The sequence below is a fragment of the Silene latifolia genome, chromosome 2, assembly GCF_048544455.1.
Source record: "Silene latifolia isolate original U9 population chromosome 2, ASM4854445v1, whole genome shotgun sequence".
Classification (NCBI taxonomy): Eukaryota; Viridiplantae; Streptophyta; class Magnoliopsida; order Caryophyllales; family Caryophyllaceae; genus Silene; species Silene latifolia.
In genome coordinates, this window is record NC_133527.1 from 81,250,368 (window position 1) to 81,263,736 (window position 13,369).

Consider the following 13,369-nt stretch of genomic DNA (forward strand, 5'->3'; position numbering starts at 1 on the left):
TTCACTTTGGTCATGTCACAAAGTTCCACAATTCTCACATATTCCACTTGGGAGTGATGAACATGCAACCATGGCATTAACATGTTGGTTTGGTTATTTTGAGGCTTCTTCAAGCTTTCCTCCTCTAGTAGCCTTGCGAGGTCTACTATATTGTGAAATATGGACCGCCATTTCCTCAATCTTGTTCCAAGTTTGATTATCGTCAACTTCGGTGAACATACCGTTTGATCCCATGTTGAGAATGTTTCGGGAGTCTTCATAAAGACCATTCCAAAATTGTTGTACCAAGAACCACTCGCTAAGTCCATGATGAGGACATGAGCAACAAGTTCCTTTGAATCGCTCCCAAGCTTCATACAAATATTCTTTGTCCCTTTGCTTAAAACCCGTGATTTGGGCTCTTAGCATGTTAGTCTTTTACGGAGGGTAGAACTTTTTGTAAAAAGCTAGAGCCAACTTCTTCCAAGAGTCAATTCCAAGAGTAGCCTTATCAAGGCTCTTTAACCATTGTTTCGCGGTACCAATTAGAGAAAAAGGAAATAAGACCCATCGAATTTGGTCTTGAGTCACTCTGGTTTGTGAAATCGCATCACAATAGTCACAAAAAGTCTCCATGTGAGAATGAGGGTCTTCTCTATGCATCCCCCCAAATTGGCTTCTTTCGACTAATTGAATAAATGCGGATTTTGCAATAAAATTTCCGGTTAAGTGTTGTAGTGTGGGAGTACCGTTGGGTAGGTTCTCCTCGGTTGGTACGAAATGTGATGAAAACTTAAGCACTATGGGTTGATTGTGTGGTTGATTTTGTGTTGGGTTCTCCTCACCTTCTCTTGCAAAAGGGTTGATGAACTCAAGAGTATTTGGCTGAATATCTACAACCTCACCAATACATCTCAAAGTATTTCTAGCAAGTCTTCTATTGGTTGTCAAAGTTCTTTCAATTTCGTGATTAATGGGAAACAAGTTACCTTGTGATCTTCTTGACATGCAAAATATCAAACAACTCGAAAACAATTAGAACAAACCTTGAAGAGTTTTACTTCCCCAAGGCAAAGAAACACACAACTAATAACAATCAAAGAAAATTAAATCAAGTTAACACCGTCCCTGGCAATGGCGCCATTTTTGATCGGTCGCTTTCTTAGCTTAGATTTTGGTTACTTGTCGTTAGGAGTACCTAGACCAAAACAATATTTATAATCTTCACAAACAACTCTACTATTAGTAAAGAGGCAAGTAGTGGTGTCTAAGGGTGTCACAATTTGGCTTGAGATAAGAAGATCACTAAACTAAATAACAATAAAAGTAAACAAGCAAGATGATTAAAAAGAGGTGTAAACAATTGATTAATAGCACTAAGGTGTCACGGGTTCATAGGGGATTCATGGAAATTGATCATACTGAAGGAAAAGTAGATCTATATACTTGACATATTCATATATGTTTAAATTTAATTTGTCATAAAATTAAAGATTGATCCTATGCATGCAAACTTTAAAACAAAATAAAGAAGAAACATAGTTCTTACATTATGATTTTCGGATCAATAGGGCACAAGAGAGTTCTCCTTCTCTCTTGTTCTTGAGCTCTCCAAATGGAAGAACAAGGATTCAAATATAGAATCCCTCCCAAAAGCATATACCCAAGGAACACTCATAATAGCCAATATTATTTAGATCTAGTAATAATATTAGTTTTACTATAAAATTGACACAAAATAAATTGTATTTTTACTCTTGAAAATCTCGGTCAAGAGGGAGTATTTTTGAGTTTATTTTTCTAGAATTATCATAAATTGTAGAGAGTTTTTATTGCATTTTCTTACTCTAGAAAAATTAGATGGATAGAATGAATAATATGATTGATCCATATGGTTTCACACACAAGAGGAAAACCGGTTGGAGGGGGGGACTTTTGGGGAGCCAATGCATGGTCTTTGTCTTCTCAAGAAAAGAGTAGGTATGCATGGCTAGAAGTAGTCTTTTTATCATTATGTTTTCCACTAAAATGAAAACATAATATTAACCCAATTACTCCTCCATTTTCGGCACTATCATTATAAAATGGATGGTTCATTTTATTTTGTCATTTGTCAATTTTGTCACATGTAACATGTTACATGACATGTCACAATGTAATGTATTTTAACATATTTAAAAATCAACATACTCATAAAATATGTCATTTACAAAATTTGACTGGTAATTCGTAATTACTTGTGCCAAAAGTGTTTCCATATTATAAACTACAACATTCTGTATTTATAATAATTTATTCATTCCGTTTCAATTGCTTCTGTAAACAATAATTTTATCTAAGTAATAAAACAATTCGATTACTTAGACCGTGTCTCATTTAATCATATTACAATAAGATACGTTAATTATACTCACAAAATCATCCGTCAATTTTAAGCAATTCAATTAACTCGTATCGGTATACGATTAATTAAATAATCAATTAAGAGTATTTCCCTATAGGTATGACCTAAGGGGATCAACTGATCACCACCGTCGCACGACAGTAATGTCAAACTCTAGTCAGCCAATCATTACCGATATGTGTGGACCAGTTGACTGTAAAATATTACATCCCACATGTATTCTTAAAATGAGATTTAATAATGATATTTAAATCATGTGATCGCACTATTGTTGATGACACATTTCCCAACAATCTCCCACTTGTCCTCGACAAGTGTGCGTCACCAATTCTCTTGTCCAATTACTATCTCCCACTCAATGCAAGGTGTCTTTCGGGTCGTACTTGCAAGTGATCACACTACTACAAATACAGGCAACCACAACGGCCCTTTAACAACGCTTATTCACGAAAATCATCAAAACACGTTGTAGAATTGATTCCGCGAATTTTACCAAACTTGATTACAACGGTTATGTGTTGTTAACCGTTGTTATTGGTTTTAACAACGGGTCATACTTAAACAACCGTTGTTAATGAAAAAACTAATAACAACGGTTAAATTTTAACCGTTGTTAATGGTTTGGCGCCAAATTAGTGAAAAGTAATCACAACGGTTATATTAGAACCCGTTTTTAATACTTTTTAACAACGGTTGTAGACTCAATAACCGTTGTTATTAATATTATGAAAATCTTAAGAACAACATATTGCTTTATTCTGCTATACGCTACAAACACAAACACAAGCTAATACTGCTACTATATCATCCTTTATTCCTCCCTGATCGTCTCTCTGTCTTCATCTCCGTCACTGTTGTCACGTCTTCTCTCCCTCATCGTGTTTATCAATCAGGTATATATATGTTTCTTAGCAACGCTTATAGATATAGGATTTTTTGGGTTATTATCTAATTTGTTGATAATTTAGCTTAATTGCTTTCCTGAATTTCGTTTATTTGTTTGCCTATTATTGTATTTTCTGAATTAGTTGCCTATTATTACGAATGTAGAATAATGACTCGAACTTGGATGATTGAGGCAAATATGAGTGACCGCACCTACAAGGATGGTTTAGCTGGATTTTATGAATTCGTTTCGAACAATTTGAAAGGTTCTTCTAGTATTGCATGTCCTTGTGAAAGATGTGGTAATATTAGCTATATGGCTTTTTCGGACTTTAAAATACACCTAGAAAAGTGGAGATTTAGTCGATCCTATACACTTTGGATTTTTCATGGGGAATCATTAGAGGAAGAGAATAACTCTGACGAAGATGATGTTGAGGTACACGAAAGGCTAACTGATGATCCTGAGTTTGCCGAGTTTTTTGAGTTGGAAGAGTTGGAAGTAGAGAAGTTGAATGTTGGGTCTATAGATAATGAAGAGAATGATGATGAGTCCATTGCTTTTGAAGATGTAGGTGATGACACTAGTAATTGGGATGACCTTAACAACATGTATGAGAAGTTGTGTGAGTCTGAAGCACCTCTGTATCCTGGTTGTAAGTTCACAAAAATGTCGGCTGTGGTGAAGTTGTATAATATCAAGGGGGCAAATGGGGTGAGTGACACGTGTTTCACTAGTTTTTTAGCCTTGATAAAGGAGTTGCTTCCTGATGGTAATGTTCTACCTGTTAAGACATATGAGGCGAAAAAACTAATAAGAGGAGTGGGTATGAAATATGAGAAAATACATGCATGTCCAAATGATTGCATATTGTATCGGAAATTATATCAAAACTTAACCAATTGCCCTAAATGTTTGGAGTGGCGTTATAAGGATAAGGAAGGGATCCCGGCTAAGGTGTTGTGGTATTTTCCATTGATACCAAGAGTCATAAGGATTTATGCGAATCCCGATGATGCAAAAATGTTAACTTGGCATGAAACAGGAAGAATAAATGATGGAAAGCTAAGACACCCGGCAGATGGTAAGCAATGGAAATCGTTCGACGCTAAGTATCCCGAGTTCGGCAATGAACCTAGAAACTTACGTCTAGCGCTGTCCACTGATGGAATGAACCCACACGGAAACATGAAGCCAACATAGTACTTGGCCAGTAGTGTTGGCTATTTATAACTTACCTCCATATGTGTGCATGAAAAGATAGTATTTGATATTGTCGTTGTTAATTTCCGGCCCTAAACAACCTGGAAATGATATAGATGTATATTTGGAACCTCTTCTAGATGATTTGCGATTGTTGTGGGATAGTGGGATAGAAGTATTTGATGCATATAAGAACGAAACTTTCAATTTGAGAGCGATGTTATTGTGTACAATAACCGACTCACCGGGTTAAAGTCACATGATTGTCACACTTTGATGCAACAATTACTACTTGTGGCTATTCGTTCCATTTTACCTGAAAAGGTAAGATATGTTATAACTAGATTCTGTCTCTTCTTCCAGTCCATATGCGAGAAAGTCATCGATCCCGATGACGGGGATTCATTGCAGGACCTCATTGTAACCTCTCTTTGTCAGTTGGAAATGTATTTTCCACCCTCTTTCTTCACTATCATGATTCATCTGACCATTCACTTGGTTAGGGAGATTTTGTACCTTGGGCCCGTGTACTTGAGATACCAGTATCCTTTCGAAAGATTGATGAAAGTCTACAAGGACTATACATCTAATCGGTAACGTCCGGAAGGTTGTATTGCTGAACGCGTTATTTTAGACAAAGCTCTTTCATATTGTTACGCTCATCTCTCCCCTGAGGAGTTGATTGGCGTTCCTAAGAATCGTCATAGTGACTGGATGACCGGAAAAGGTATTAGGGGCCGGGTTGAAAAAATTGTGACACGTGAAATGTTGCATTTAGCACACATGTATGTGCTAAACAACGAAGATGAGGTGCAACCTTATATTCAACAACACAAAGATGAGCTCAAATACGATCACCAATACAACACCGAGAAGTGGATTGCGAACGAGCATACGAAGACGTTTCCAGAGAGGTTTAGGAATATTGTCTTACAGTGTACTGATCAAACTGGTGATGACATCTCTCCTAGGTTACTACGTCTTGGTTTAGGTCCAAATGCCAGGGTCACCTTTTACAACAGTTTTGCCATTAATGGATATACTTTTTACACCCGCGAGCAAGATGAGTTGAGCACAATGCAAAATAGTGGTGTGAGTTCTGAATTTGAGGCAATGCACTTTGCTACTTCAAAAGATAAAAAGCCTATTTGGGGAAAATGCCTTTATTATGGTGTTATTCAAGAAATATTGGTACTAGATTACATTGATTTCACAATGCCTTTGTTTCGATGTAACTGGGTTGATAACAACATCCATTGTGTCCGAAAGGATAAGATGTGATTTACGCTGGTCAATCTGGGTAAGGTTGGCAATAATAAGGATGATCCTTTCATAATGGCATCCCAAGCTAAACAAGTGTTCTATGTCACCGATCCTATGGATAAGAAGTGGTCTCATTGTCTTGTCTATAAGGAGTAGAAGGAGTAGTCCATCCGATAATGGTGATGATGATCAGGATGTCGTTTTTGAGGGAATGGATCAGTCTACCACTGTATCTTATTCCGACGATGTTGACACTGATCATGAGGACACTGAAAGCATCTATATGCGTGATGTCCATGGTGAAGGTATTTGGGTTAACGAAGAAACTATGACATCCAAGAAACGTCCCCGATCCTGAGATAGTTCATCAGGACACAGTGATATGGACGACCAACATTTTGAGTCATTTTCAGACCAATAATTTGATGGTTTAATTTATTGGTAAATCAATAATGGTCATCATATTGTTAAATAAAAATTCCCAAATTTGCATGGCATGGTAAATCCTGTAGCTTAGATATGCAGTATGCATGCATGCTGGTGTTGTCTTATTTTCTTGATCTTATTATTATATGTGGATCTTTGGTGTGAAATTGCTGAATAATGTTGCAGTATATGGTGCTTCTGCTGTTACAGTATGTATTGTTACAGGTTTGGACTGTAATGGAATTACAGTAATTTTTTTAAAAAAAAAAAGGTTTGACAATAACAACGGTTATATTTAAATTACCCGTTGTTAATACTTTCAACAACGGTGTAGTATCTCTACCCGTTGTCAATGATTTTTTTGACATATTTCATTTTTGCGCAAATTTGGTGAAAATATATTACAACGGGTATATTTTAACCGTTGTAATAAACTTTTGACAACGGTTGACTTTTATTGACCCGTTGTTATTAACATATAACAACGGTTCTTCTTTGAGAACCCGTTGTCAATAGTTTGTCTTAATAAAAAACTAATTTAGAAACCCATACAACATGCCATATACAAACACACACAACATTATTAGTTCAACCGTTGATATCCTGAGTTAATTCTTCCTCGCTTTCTACATTCTCGTTGCCGGCCGTCGCCCAATTTCCGACGCCCAGATTCCGTTGCCTTCCCTTATCATCCTGCTCGTTCTCTTTATCATCATCATCATCAGGTATGTTCACTTTAATTTTGTGTTTCGTCATTAAGGTTTTAAGACGATCATCTTGTTTCTTTTTCATGCATATGTTTGTTTTTCGTCTTCTTTGTTATCTTTATCATCCCGCATCATCTACTTCACTCCTCTTATTAGGGTTTAGGATTTTAGAAGCTCAATCTGTTGTTTTAAATTTTCATTCCTATTAGGGTTTAGGGTTTTAGATAATACTCTGCATGTACGTTGTTAAGTTGTTCATTTCCTATATCATTCATATTTGGGTTTTAGGATTATCATGGGTGAAAAACGTAAAAGAAGTCAAAAGAATAATAAGCCTGGTGATAATAAGCCTTGTGAGAGGGGTGCTACGAAGTGCCAGAAAGTCCTTACAGCTATAGCCGCTAAACAGCCGTTCAAAATAACATGGAGTGAGATGGGTTTCCCTACTGGTCCAAATGCGGGTCTTTTCTCCAGTTGGATTGGTACTTGCACAAGACAGTTTGTGCCTATCCATTTAGATGATTTTAGAAATTTGAATCCAAAATTGGCGGAGTTATACTTGGCTCGTGTAAAGGAAGGCTTTATTATACCCGATGAAAGCCATGATCCGTATTTAATGCATAAGGCGGCGGATGTCCACAGGGCGGTGGAGGTGTGACGTTGCTAGGGATTGGTTGTATGTGGACAAGGCAACAGGGGAGATGCGTAAGAGCCCACCGGAAAACAAGTGTCCCACCATCAAGCAGGAACAATGGGATCTTTTCAAAAAGATGAGAACTACTGAGAAGTTTCAGGTTAAATATCCTCGCCTTTTAACGATTTACCTATCAATTTTTTAATTAATGAGTCCTTTATATAATCTTTTTATTATCTCATCTACTTGCGCTTTTATATAATTATTTGAAGGCCGTTAGCAGAAGAAATCGTGCTAACATTTCATGCAAGAAGGGGAAATGGTATGGTTCTCGAGGCGATTCTGAAAAAGATAGAAGAGAACCTCGTAAGTAGCATGCATTATTCCCCTGTGAGACTTTATTCTTTTAATCACACTTGGACTTGCATTGATACACATTTACATGTATAAATGTTACCATGTTAATGTGTAGGTGGCAAAGGGAGTGAAAGAGGTGGATCGGCATGTAACTTATAAAGAAGGGCACACGCCTAAAGGATCCCGGTCGCGTGACAAATATGATGAGGAAGTGTTGGCCAACATAGTAAGCATTATTTTATTAAGACGAGTTCATTACTAACTTTATTATTTTAGTCACAAATATAATTTGAAGTTTATTTAATATATTATAGGACAACGTATTTAAAGAGGTAGAAGAAGGGAAATTCACTCCCAGTGGTCGTAATGACGTTCTTGCTAGAGCGATCGGCCGACCCGAACATCCAGGTCGTTTGAGGGGCGTCCCATTACAGGTTGGAGTAACGAAATATTATGGGAAAACTGCCCAGATAAAGAAGAAAAGGAAGACTAAGTCTGAGAAGGCTGACATGGTAACATTTATTCTATTATTTTCATTTAAGTTCAATTCACATGTTATTGTTGGGATAAAAATTGCTGACACATTACATTCTTGGCAAGCGACTTGATTAATGGCATCCGTACAACTAAAGCTGAATCTTTGAGGTAAGCTTTCCGAAGAAGAAGTGAAGATGATGGAGGATGTCATTTCTAAAAGGGGTAATAATAAGGTACAACAGATTGGTCAAGAGGCCGCTACTACCTTGGCAATACATGAGAAGGAAGTATCGGTCAACGAGATTCGAAAGATCGGTACCTAATAATGCTTCTGAAGTTGTAACAACTAAAGCCGATCAGTACCTAATACTTCCTTATTTTTCTTTTCTTTTTTTTTTTTTTTGTAAGATCGGGGGTGTGTTCCCCGCCACTCTAATGCTATAACTTCTGACATCGTGCCATTGGTTAATTTTATTAGGTAAATAATGGGTCCGAAAAGGAGATGCAACTTGAGAAGACGGTGATGGAAAACAAAGATACATCCCCTTCAAGTCGTTCCCTGTTTTTCAGAAGGTAGGCATGAAGTGTTTAATTAGTTAAATTTATATGAATGTTGAAGTTTGTGCAAAAATCGGCCTGAGACAGAAAGCGTTTTTGCAAAATCTTTTGAATTTTGAAGCGTTTTTGCAAAGATATAATAATGTATGTGTATATTCTTCAGGCCATAAACAAGAGGCCAGTTATTCTTGCTGACCCTAAAATCGAAAAGCCACATGTGCGTGTTGGTCGGGGTCTCGTAGAAATGCACACCAAATCAGAGCAATGAAACGTAGTTCATGGCGAAAAACTTTTGTCGAATCATACCAAAGTAGAGATAACTACAGTCTTACCAGGCCATGAAAACTTGCAAATCGCATCTGTCCCGATTCAGTGACGACATTACCATTCCGGGAGATGCGCTTGGAAGTTTCATCCAATGGCCTGAAACTCACATCTACTTGGCTCGGACGTCTCCGCCTCGAAACGGAAAGCGATTGGGGTTAGAAGAAATACCTTTATATATATGTTAAATTTTTAATTGTTGAATGTTTTTATATGTTAAATTTATATGTTATTTTTTTTTTGTAGGGAACAAAAAAGCCGGCTTTGGCGGATAAGCCTAAGTCCACAGACATGCCAACGACCTCGTCGAGACAACAACTTGATGAGGTATTTAATTAACTTCTTCATTTTTTTAAAAACCTCGCTCCCTTTATTTATATTTTGTCTGTATTTATAAAAAGCATGGTAATTTTGTGTAGGGGACAAAAAGACCGATAAGCCTAAGTCCCGGTCTTACTCACTACTACTACCTCATCATTAAAGTTAGGAGTTTAAACGACACACAATATAAAGGGAAGGATTACATGGGATATGTAAGAACGGTGACGATGAGGGAACTGCATGAGGAGGCTGGCCATCGCATAGCCACCGAGCAATTGATAGTTATTCCGCTCGAGGAGGATATTCTAGGGGTTGAGCGCCAAGCACTTCTATCATGGGATATGCTAGCCGTATGGGCTGGCCTAGACCAGATTGATATCCAACACGTATTTCTTTGAATGAAATAAGTTTCTTAATAAATAATTTCATATTCTAATATTCTGACTACTAGATAGTGTTTTAAATACCGGAATTAATATCGTAATAATGTAGGATATTGAAATTGAGAGTGATCCCCGAGAAGAATATTCCATCTGATCAATACGGATTCCTGTGCCCCTTTATTTTATCTTTATTTATTGCGGATTTCTCGTTCCAAGAACGGGTAGATTATATTGCTCAGCAATTGGCGACAACCAAGAAGCTGATTTTTGGCGCATATAATGAAAAAGGGTAATAAACAAATTAATATTACGTTTCCCCCTACAATTGCATTTTCATAACTAATATATGTACTTGTTAATAATGATGATGTCTCTTGATGATGTAGCACTCATTGGGTGCTAGCAGCCATCATGCCGACAAGGAATAAAGTTTTCTGGTTGGACTCTTTACATCATCAACCAAGCGAGACTTTTAAGCGCTTGATTAATATGTAAGTTTATAATACTGATTTATTTATAATAACATTTTCAATTTTTATTTATAGAAAAAGGCTCATTTTTTCCCCTAAAAAAATGAGTTTCTGCCTCCTTTTTTATTTTTTAAAAAAAGGGCCTTTGAGAAGAAAAGAGCAAACGAGCAGGATCAACCCACGAAAGATTCTGATGTTGGCCCTGATTTTATTACGATAACAGGGGTACGTGCTCAAATACAATAACATTAAGTGCAAAATCTGTGTTTAATACTAATACAATACCTAAAGTTCAAGATTCTGATGTGAGCCTTCTCTCGTCCGTTTGTTTTTATGTAATAATAGGCCCCTCGCCAGCCAAATAGCATACAATGTGGATACTACGCTTGTCGGTTCATGTTGGAGATTATTAGGCGAAGATATATCATTATTCCAGAAAAGGTTAGTAATTTAATAATGTGTTAATTACTTTTTTTAAATTAGAGCTAATGTTGTCTTGCTTGCTGCTATATATACCATAATGTCTTCTCTTTGTTTTTTCCGCAAAGATGCAATCAACCCGTCTGTGATTTGAGCGACTCAAGTATAGATATAGACGAGGTAAGAGACATGTGGGGCAACTACGTCTTAGAATATAGAAATGCATGATACTCCGAGTTTAGATCAACTTATTAGTAAATTTTTTGTTGAAGTTAGGGAATGATTAGTTCATGTAAATTCAACTCCTTGTAAGTATATATATATATATATATATAAATATATATATATATATATATATATATATATATATATATATATATATATATATATATATATATATATATATATATATATATATATGATCTTCTTTTTTGTGGTTGAATTGAATCTATTGAGTTCTGATGAACCCAGCTGTGATTTATGCTAGTGCTGGTATATGGTGCTGCTGATATATGCAGGTTTTTGAATGGCATGAAACAAATTTAATTTTTCAAAACATTAGGAGATCGTAATAAAAACGGTTACTAAAAAAAACCGTTGTGAAGACCTTTCACAACGGTTAATAAAAAAAACACCGTTGTGAATGACTTTCACAAATACCCGCGCATAATATTCAACAACAGGTTTTAAACGAAGAACCGTTGTTAAAAGTCTTCACATTTTGCAGGTAAAGTTACAACAACGGTTTGCTTCAACTAAGAACCGTTGTTACTAAAAATTTCAACAACGGGTATGTAGCATAAACCCGTTGTCAAAAGACTTCACAATTTTGGAGGGAAAGTTACAACAACGGTTATACATACGACAACCGTTGTTATATTATTCCCTCCAAATTTTTGAAACACTTTCCACAACGGAGAACACCCAACAACAACGGCTTTTAACCGTGGTGAATACTTTAGACAACGGTTTCATTAAATAACCAAACCGTTGTAAATACCTTCTACAATGGCCGCTATAACAACGTCCGCTTTTTGTTTTTAGGCTGTATCTGTAGTAGTGTCATATCGAGAGTGGTTTCCTCGATCTGGAGAATAACTGATTGACCGGATTTATCTATCATAGATACCTTCCGAGCGTGGCCACGCATTTCCAGTTCATTACTCCTCGAGTGGCCCTGAGATATTGTTTTAACCCTGACAAGGGGGTGGACAATTCCTATCGCACTTATTCCCTTCGACTAGCCACAGCCATCATAACCCAAAATATGCCCATTTGACCCCATTTACGAAGGTCGTAGTAACACAAATCAAAGTTAATCTGAAACTGTGCCATCTTAGGCGAACAGTCTTTAGTCAAAAGAATCGACTCATTTGAATACTATAGCAGTTCTCGCCACGACCAGGCTATATAAATTGCTAGAACTCTATAAGCGGTCATAAGGCCCGACAAAGTGTTCCTAACAGTCTGCATATGTGATCGACTAGTCATCTCACATGACTCTATGGCACTTGAACTTGTCATCAATCGCATCACACTCTAGTCACTTCGAGACGTCACCTCATACAAGCGACTATGGGCTAATACTATGTTAATCCGGGTTCACTTTAACGGGGTTCAACGTTGTTTCTACAACCCGTTTGGATGTAACAAAGTATAATAATAGAGTTTTAAAGTAAAACTCGAACGACAAATGCGATTATCACATATGAATAGTCAATGCCTGATTACTATTTCATGTTCTATAATCTAATTTGATCTTGTACGTAGTTGTTCATTTTCAATTCAATTGAAATGACATGACTCATCATATTTAGCCTTTGAGAAGGCTTTGGTTAGTAGGTTTTATCAATTTCTTGTACCTTACTCAACCTTACTACATACTCGTTTTCCTTTGTAATGTATACATTTGCATTACAAAACTTTCTGAGTACGTGTCGAGATCCAATCAAGACATAGGCCCTCTAGCCTAAGAATAGCTCCCACTGTTTTCACAGTGTGCGGGACTCATCCTTCTTACACATCTCATGATTGCAAGTGTACTCAATTTCCGTTATAAATATCTCTCATTGTTCTTTATTGGCTAGAACGATTCTAGAAAATCTACTTCTTAATTAACATTGCCACAATGGTATCTTAACCATCCTAATGTGTTTTGATTATGGTTTTGTCGGAAACCATGCGCAATCTCAATTGTCAATTGTCACTTGTGTAACACCCTTACACAAAATTGCATCATAAACACTTTGCATCATAGCCTTAATGCTTCTGCAAGCACTTAAGGGTAATCTTTATGGCTTACTTGGTAAAGATTACTTAAATTCGATTTTGAAAACAATTCATCATACTCAAAGTATATGAAGTGTTACACATCATTACTTATTTAATTGATCCGTCAGCGGAAGCAAATGTAATCAATCAAATATGTTCAATTTAATTGAACTAGTCATGAATCTTATCAACGTAAGACTTCTTATTGACGCTAATATCATGTGGATTATCTTCATAAAACCAGATATTCAAGATGTATTATATTACTCCAAAAGTCTTAAATCAT

General features: G+C 36.4%; 1 non-coding gene across 1 annotated transcript; it reads left to right on the top strand.

The window, feature by feature from the left end:
• Positions 1-301: 301 nt before the first annotated feature.
• Positions 302-408, top strand: LOC141644694 (small nucleolar RNA R71). The gene has a single exon (XR_012544305.1). It is a non-coding gene; the product is annotated as a small nucleolar RNA R71 (small nucleolar RNA).
• Positions 409-13,369: the final 12,961 nt, after the last annotated feature.